The sequence below is a fragment of the Erpetoichthys calabaricus genome, chromosome 16 (assembly GCF_900747795.2).
Source record: "Erpetoichthys calabaricus chromosome 16, fErpCal1.3, whole genome shotgun sequence".
Classification (NCBI taxonomy): domain Eukaryota; kingdom Metazoa; phylum Chordata; class Cladistia; order Polypteriformes; family Polypteridae; genus Erpetoichthys; species Erpetoichthys calabaricus.
In genome coordinates, this window is record NC_041409.2 from 40,816,889 (window position 1) to 40,825,794 (window position 8,906).

Sequence of the window (8,906 nt, forward strand, 5' to 3'; positions counted from 1 at the left end):
ACATCAGTGAACGTGTCAAACTGCCTTTTCCAGCTTGTTTGGTAAAATATAGGAGCATATCTAAAATTAAGAGGTTCAGTCACCGTATTTACCTATTGTGGCTTTTGCTTTTTTGTGTCCAGGCTTAAAAGTTGGCCTAGTCACTGTCTCCAAAGTGTTCACACATTCTTTCCACATCCTGAAGATGCACAGGTTTGTTTGACTGCCACCTCTAAACTGACCTGGTGTGAATACACATGGGGGTGTTCATAACTGTGCCCTGTGATAGCTCATTTTGTGGTTGCGTCCTGCTTTTTTATCATTGCTGCCTGGCATGCCTTTGGTCCCTCATGACCTTAAATCAGTGGAAGCAAAGTTGATAAGTATACACAAGTATTCCATATTACCGCAGAGGGGGAGAGTCAGTGTGGACCCTGCAGGCATGTGTGTTCTACAGAGGAGTGGTACCCCCAGTCATTTGCACCTTTTCTGCTATAGTGTTACAAAATGGATGGATAAAGGAATCTAGAGATGAAGAATACCAACAGTAATACACATGTTCTCCTCACATTTTTCATCATAATTTTTAAATGTGCTTGATCCTTTTGTTTGGGTTCTTTGCAACAAAATGACTCTTAACTCTCAGTCAGTTTTTTAGGAGCCTTTAAACAATGGTAGTGTTGGTTTGGAAGATGGGAGACAAAGTTATCTAACAAAACCCTAAGATTACCAGTTGATTATGAGATGTGGGTATTACCACATTGCACTGCTGCAGTATTACCAGAAAGGTCAGGGTCTGAGGGTCATATAAAAGAGATGAGCATTGTCTGCAGTGTTACTTCACTGGCTATCCACAATAGGTTGAACCTTAAGCTTTGTGCATCACATTAGGATGATACCCTGGAGTGAATATTGGGAGTAGAAGCTGAATAAACAGAAGGAATCACATTTAAAGGCTAACTTGGTAACATCTGATGATCTCCAAAAGGAAGCTGCAATCTTGTCAGAGAAAGTGAGACATGCCCTGCTGAGCTTGTTGCAGCCACAACCTTCACCAGCCTGATTGATTGATTGATCAATACACATTAGCAGATTGCCTTTGAAATTTTTAATACATTAATTAGAGGTGCCAGGGTGGAAAGAAATAGTTACTTCAGTTTTTATAATACTGATTTTTTTTTCTGAAGGGTAGATTTGATGCTTGCTTCATGCTGAATTCCTCAAAGGGGTTCTAAAGAGAGTTATTTTTGTTCCGACCTGTACATGTTCCTGTTTTTGCTGTTGCATTTGCTACTGCAGAATGGTTTTTATATGAAACCCACTGCTGTTCTGTGTAGTAAACCTTATCCACATCTCATTTGTGAATTTCCTCTTGGGATTAATAAAGTATCTATCTATCTATCTATCTATCTATCTATCTATCTATCTATCTATCTATCTATCTATCTATCTATCTATCTCATTCCATCTGCTTTTCCTTGTGAGGGTCGTGGTGACAGCAGGGAAAGCAGGTCGGCCCAGACTTCCCTGTTCCCAGCTACAGATTCCAGCACTTCTTGGAGAAATCCCAAGCATTCTCAATACAGTCAGAGAGGTATAGTCCCTCCGGCATTTCCTAGGTTTCCTGATGGGTCACCACCCAGGGGGAAATGTTTGGAGCAGCTCAATGGGGGCCATCCTTAAGAAGTGCCCAAAGCACCCCAACTGGCACTTCTGGATTTGGAGAAGTGACTCCACTCTGTGACTCTCCCAAATTGCCAAGCTTCTCACCCAATTGCGGAGTGTCAGCCCTGAGACCATGCAAAGAATCTAATTTCTCACTCTTGTCAATCTCATGTTCCCCTGTTTCTGTTACTCTTGAACAAAATCCCAAGATACTTCAACTTCACAGGACCCACTTCTGAAGCTAGGCGGGAAGGTGGCATTCACCAGCAAGTACCAGGTGGTCGGGCAACCCCCATAACCCTGCCGGGCTCAGGCTGAAATGGTGATGTGGAGTCATCCTTTGAGCTCACCACCTGCACGTTCAAGGGTGAGGGTTGGGTGGCAGGCACGGGTGGAAACACCGTGGGCTACACCGTGGCAATGGGCACTTGCTTTGGGAACTTGAACTATAAGCCTCATTCCCATTTTTATTAATTGAGCACAAACTTGGTTGTGGTCACACTGTGACTCACCAGTGGACTTTGAACCAGCAACTTTGTGCTTTTAATTTCAGTTTGTTAGCCACTTGTTAAGATCACACCAACTCACTGTACACACAGAAGCAGGAACACAAGCAGAGCAACTCCTCCAGTGTCAGCTCTTCAGCAGGCAACATGTCACTTGGTAAAGTACAGAGGACCCCGCAACTAAATCAAATTGTCAATGTGAGTGAGCCAGTGCTGAAGCAGACTTTTTGAATAAATATGTGTTATTTAGTTACATAAGACCATAATCTACAACTGGCAGGGAGTCATAAAGAGAAGAAAGTGCAGGAGTAGTGAAACAAATCCAAAAATATTAATCAAAAATTCACGAAACAAAGTTCATATGGATTTTTAAAATACTAAACAAAACACAAAAAATACCAATTGATGACAAAGGTCAAAAAGCAGAATATTACAAAAATAAACTGCAAGCTGCTAAAGAGGCACTGTGTGAGAATTATTAAACTCAATTCCTGAACAAAAATGCTGTCTGAGCTCCCCAGGGTTATGTACCCTACTCCTTCATGACCTGACTACTGTTTTATTACTGTTGTATAGCAACAGATACGAACAAAAGGTGCCAGACATGATTTGTGCACACAGAGAAGGTCTAGGGAGCAGAGCCAGACCCTGCTAAGCCATACTGCTTGTAAACAAGGCACCAAAAGATCCTCAACAAACATGGCACCCAATGTGTTTCAGAGTTTTTGAGCTAAATCGTGAAAGAGAAAGAGAGGTACTCTAGAGGAGCCCTTCGATACAGCTGTTCTGCAATTAAGTATGAATTCTTGTCATCAATTGCTATCATAATGACCTATTTTATGATCAAAAAGATCAGCATCAGAACGGTAAATAATTACTGAAATGTTATAAAATTGTTCGGGTAACTTGGTTCCTAGGGCACAATGCCTACTGATGCTCACATCCAAATCTTTTCCATTCAGGAATGAAAAAGAGTTAGACTGACTAGGGGAGGCTGCTTGATGGAAAGGGTTGCTCCCACCATAACAGAGGATCTGGTTTTCTTCTGGCTTGGCTCTCATTTGGACACCAGCAGGGCTGCATGGGAGTTGTAGATTTGGTAGGCAGCTCTGTTGGGGTTTCCTGAGGGAACCGCTAGAGGGAGCTGCTGCAGGCAGGCTCTCCTCTCATTGAGATGTTTCACCTGATCCGGAAGTGCTTTGAGGTGGCAATCTGGTGACACTGGAAGTACTACCTTGTTTGGGTTAAAAAGCAGCCTCTCCGCCTCACAAAGGGAATCAAAGTTATAAGGTGGTGGACAACATTCTCTGGTGGAGAGTTGAGGAGGAGAAAGGTACTGGGAATGTGATTGTGATGGGTAGCAGATAAACTGTAAAATTATTTTGTACAATGGAAAATACCATATTTGAAAGTGTGTGGGAGTTTGGGGTGCTGCTACTCCCCCTATAGCTCACACAGCATTACCACTTCTCCAAGGATGCACTTTTGACCAGAAATACTCACATTATTGTAGTAACCTGAACTGAGAGACAGGGTGGCATTTTGAAGGAGCAGGTGCTACACCCCTTGCACAGCACTTGAATCCTGCTTTGATTCATGGTTGGAGTGCCTTATATGCAGAACTGACATGTTGCCATTGTGTTCATCTGGATTTCATCCAGAGGTTCTGGTTTCTTGGTCAGATTGGGAGGCAACACTAAATTTCCCTGGTGAAGGTGTGTGGATGATTACACCGTGCAATCAAATGACACACACTATATTGCCAAAATTTTGTAGACACTAAATCATCACACCTATATGAGGTTGTTGGACATTCCAAAACCATGAACATTATATAGTATTGCCCCTTATAGTAGCCTCCACTATTTTCCAATAAAACTTTGAACTTTGTCTGTGGGAATTTGTGTTTATTCAGCCAAAAGATCTTTTATGATGTTGGAAGAGAGGTCCAGTCTTGCAGTTGTCATTTCAGTTCATCCTAAAAGTGTTCAATATTGTTGTGGTCGGGGCTCTGTGCAAGCCATTCAAGTTACCACATGTCTTAATGGACCTGGCTTTGTGCACAGGGGAACAATCAATAATCTATGACCAAAAATTTGGGAGCTTACAATTGTTTTAAATGTCTTTGAGCCTTTGGGCCTAGCCCAAACCCTGCTATTATCCCGCCGTCACCAAATTTTACTATACTGACCAGAAAGTAGTGCTCTCCTGGCACCCAGATTTGTCTGTCAGACTACCAGGTAGTGAAGCGTGATTCATTGTTACACAGAACACATTTCCACTTCTCCATAGTCCAATGGTGGCATGCTTTGCACCACTCCAGCTGACACTTGGCATTACTCATAGTGATCTTAGACTAGCGTTGTGGTGCTTGGCTACGGAAAACCAATTCATGTCTTGTGCTGATGTTGCTTCCAGAAGCAGTTTGGAACTTTGTTGTGAGTGATGCCACAGAGAATGTGTCATTTTTATGTGCTTAGGCAATGGAGATTGCTGATTTGATGTGCCTGTTAATAATGAAACACCTGAACTCAATCATTTGGTGGGGTGTCCACATACATCTGCTCATATGTGAATTTCCCCTTGGGATTAATAAAGTATCTATCTATCTATCTATCTATCTATCTATCTATCTATCTATCTATCTATCTATCTATCTATCTATCTATCTATCTATCTATCTATCTATCTATCATACCAACAAGCCAGTGCAGAAAAGAAATTAGTGAATTGGTGGTAGGACGGTATTAGAGATGATTTAAGACAGCATAACATGTTCAGTAGTGACCTGCTCTCAAGGTGTAGCAAAATTTTATCAGCTGGCAGACATTTTATTACAAGTGAATAAGAGAGAGAAACTATTAAAAGCAATCAAGTAATTATGACAACCAGCAGAGCAGAAATGGAAGTCATACCAGGCAATGTGTGATATGAATTTGATGTAAATATTCAAAGGCCCTTTACTCCTTAGCACAGGCAAATTGAAGTAAAGCTAAAATCACAGATTTACTATCAGTTCTTTGGGCTCTTTTCAGATCTCAGTTCACAATCAGAATGCAGTAATTGCTGATAAAGGTCTGTGTGTTTTACTGTTACTTTGTTAGATGACTTTTTATAGCAGACTGCATTTTCTCCTCTTAGGAAACTCAAATTAAATAGCATGTGAAGATCAACTGAAATGAAGAATTAAGTGCCTGCTCATCAGCCATTCCACCCCAGGTAGAACACCTGGGGATGCACCCATTTCAGATCATTGATTTGGTAAGAGTAAAAATTTTTCTTTGTTATCTGCAATGCCAACAACATTTGACATTATTTAAAAAATATAAATATACTAGCCATGGTACCTGTCGAAGACATACAATAGAACAATTGAAGAATATTTGCTAACTCTAGCCCAACATGTACCTTTAGATTAGATTAGATTAGATTAGATTAGATTAGATTAGATTAGATTAGATTAGATTAGATTATTAATCCCATAAGCAAATGTACAAAGAGCACAACCAGCCAGGTCCATAAAGAAATGAAGGAACTCAAGTTGCCTGCACAGAGCCCTGACCGCAACCCTATTAAACACCTTTAGCGCCTTACTTGTATTTTTTGTGCGTTATGAATGCCTCTTCACCAATGCTCCCTCTCAAGCGCGTTCCTGTAAAGTCTGCTTTTTCAACTCATTATTTTCAAGGCATCTTTCTCACCTCCTGTTTGCTTTCATACTTCCCACCTTTTGCGACTCCCACAGTATGCCTAATATGCCTTTACTCCTCCTCATGCGTCTCACACCCACACTTCCTCTTTTGTTGTGTTACCAAAGCCAAACTGACCAATCACACCAAAGCCAAACTAACCAATCTGGTTGCTCAGCGGGACTGAACACACAGACCTTAGTGTTTTATTATATAGTAGGAGTGCCAGATGGCCATGGCCCTTACCTGGCCGTGACGCCTATGTAGTGGAAGGATGAGGGTAGAGAAGAAGCATGGGGCCTCCCCCAGAGCTCCCTGGGTTGCTGCAGCACCACAGATTCCCTCAGGACTTCATGGAAGTTGGAGTGCAGGACAGCTCTGTTGGGTTTCAAGATAGATAAATAACAACACACAACAAACACATAAAAATGTGAAGAACAGAGAGATGCTGCTGTCAGTGGCAGTTATTTTAGGTCAGACCTGCTCAGATTGAACCTTGGGCGTATATCCAAAGTCATCATTATTAGGAGAGAGCAGGCCCAGCTTGTACTGTCCACTAGTGGAATATGTCTAATAGACTCCTGATTCCTTTCTTGATGTCACCCGCATCCAGAATGACTCATCACTAAGATAGTGATATAGTGAGCAAATCATTTCTGTTTCTGAGTCAGCCAGGGTGATATAACTTACTTTCCTGGGCAAGTGACAGGATGAATTCAGTCCACATTTCAATGTCTTGACTTTTCTTGTACTGTGCTCTCTTTTTCAGCATTGCACATTCATAAAAATGTCAAGTTCAACTCCTGTTTCTTTCACTCAATCTGATGAAATCCATCCAACATTAAAATAGCATATGAATTAAGAGGTGTAAGCCGGTTTTCCGTAGTACCCAAACCTGAACTCACCCTAAGATATAACAGTTCAGACAACTTACTTGAAAGCAATAGAAAGTTTCTCATTATATGAAGTCCACTTATTATTGCTTCAGATTATGTAGATTATGCAACACAGGTAGCATGGGATTTTGTTAATGGCTGTTTTGATATTGTTTGGTATTGTACAATGTTGGTCAACATAGATTTATGTCAAAGTTTTTTTATTTCTCTTCTCCATGAAAACGTTATTAAAATTTTTATCTGCCCTTACTAAAAATTATATGGAGTAAGTAACTTATAAAAAAATATCATTTTTGGGTGGGGTATTCCTTTAAGGACTTTTAGTGCTTGGTCATTTTTCATAAGTAGCTGAATTTTGTATGAAAGTTGAAACTTCAGTAAAGTCAAAGCAGTAGCCAGTTATGTTTTTATGTTTATAAAGTCACGATTGCCTACTGTACAGAGTTCAGTGGAATTCTTACTTGCTTGTGTTAAATAACACACCACACCTCACCACTCTATCACTGGAAGTGTATTGTAAAGCTGCAGCTCTTAGTGTAGGAGAGAGATGGAAATGCAAAAGTGTCCTCTGGTATCAAGCATCTCTGCATTTGAGATTTGTATACTGATACAGATATCATGACACTACTGTTCACCTCATTAGGGCTGATTTTGGGTGATTTTTAAGGAGATTTTAGGATCTAATTCCTATTGATATTTGGCAACCCATTAACAGTGAATTGATACAATAGCTTGGGTCAGGCATACAGCTTTCTCTTGCCCTGCTGGCTATGTCAAATGGTGCAAGTCTGCACTGTTGCCTCCTCTGTCCCAATCTGTAAGCTGCCAGGAGTTGCTTTATGTTTTTAGATGAGGGTTTATCCCCCTTTCTTCATTAGAGCATGCAAGGGCTAAATATGGTTTATATGTGTCATCAGTCAAATAAAATGAATCTGAAATGCATCACAGGTGTGCTATATTTGTCTTGGTACTTCGGTCTCCGTGTTTTCAGTGGCAACTTGAAACTGGCCTGGTGTGAGCAAGTGTGGCTGTGTCCCGAGTATGGTCCATCATGGACTGGCATTACAAAGTCAGGTTACATCCACATTACTAAGTTTTTGTTTAAAAAATGCAGACACTAGTCTTTCAGGTTTCATCCACACTATCCCGACAATTGTAACCCCTAAAGACTTATGAAAATGCTCTCCAAATCAGGGCTAAGTGGGTTCACAATGCAGTTCTCTACCGGGCATTCTGTATCATTTTATATAACCTTTGTAGAAATGGTTATTTATAAATTGACAAAAACTAAAGCTATGAAGAATTGCATGATAAAAGTCGAAGTCTGCTATTTAAAAAAGAAAGAAAAGTTACATCAGACATTCAGTGGGGTTACATATTGGCTTGAATTACACAACTACAGCATAGAGTAAGCAAAGCCCCTCAAACTCAATACTTCCAAGGCCCTACCTGACTGCTCACACTTAATACAATTCTTGTCTGATTTATTGAAATAAGCAACACAATGATAGTCTCTAAGAAACATTTTAAAATGAAAACTACTGCAGTGCCTTCCATGCACCATCATCCTCCTCAAATTTTTCTACACTCCTGCCAAATATTCTGAGGCTACATCTACACTACAACATTTTTTTTGTTTAAAAATGCAGACATTAGCCTCTGTTTTCATCTATTCATTCACACTATCCCAGTGTTTTTAGCCCCCCAAAAATGTAGACTTTTTGAAAACACTCTTCAGAGCCATATATTTCTGAAAAGACCAGCTCAGTATTGCGGTGTGGATGGGAGAACACTGAGAGCTCTGAAAATGCAGACTCTAACAGAGCTCTGATTGGATCCTGCTCATTACATTTTCTTAGTCACTTTGCTCTCCTAATACTCAATGTGTTACTCACAATAACAATTCCACCTCATTGTCATTTCTCTCCCTTGTGCATGAATGCAAGCTGCAAATTAATGCCTAGTATGGAATATAATTATTTCTTCCTTTTTTCACTGACACGTGCATACTGTGGAAGAAATAAATTGGAAATATATTAAAGAAATTTTGTCCTTAACTAGGACCTCTTTGAATATAAAATAATCAATTAACCCAAAGAACCAGGCAGGAGGAAGGTTGTTTATGCATCTTTAATTTCTTTTCATGAAGAGAGACCACCCCATCACAGCTG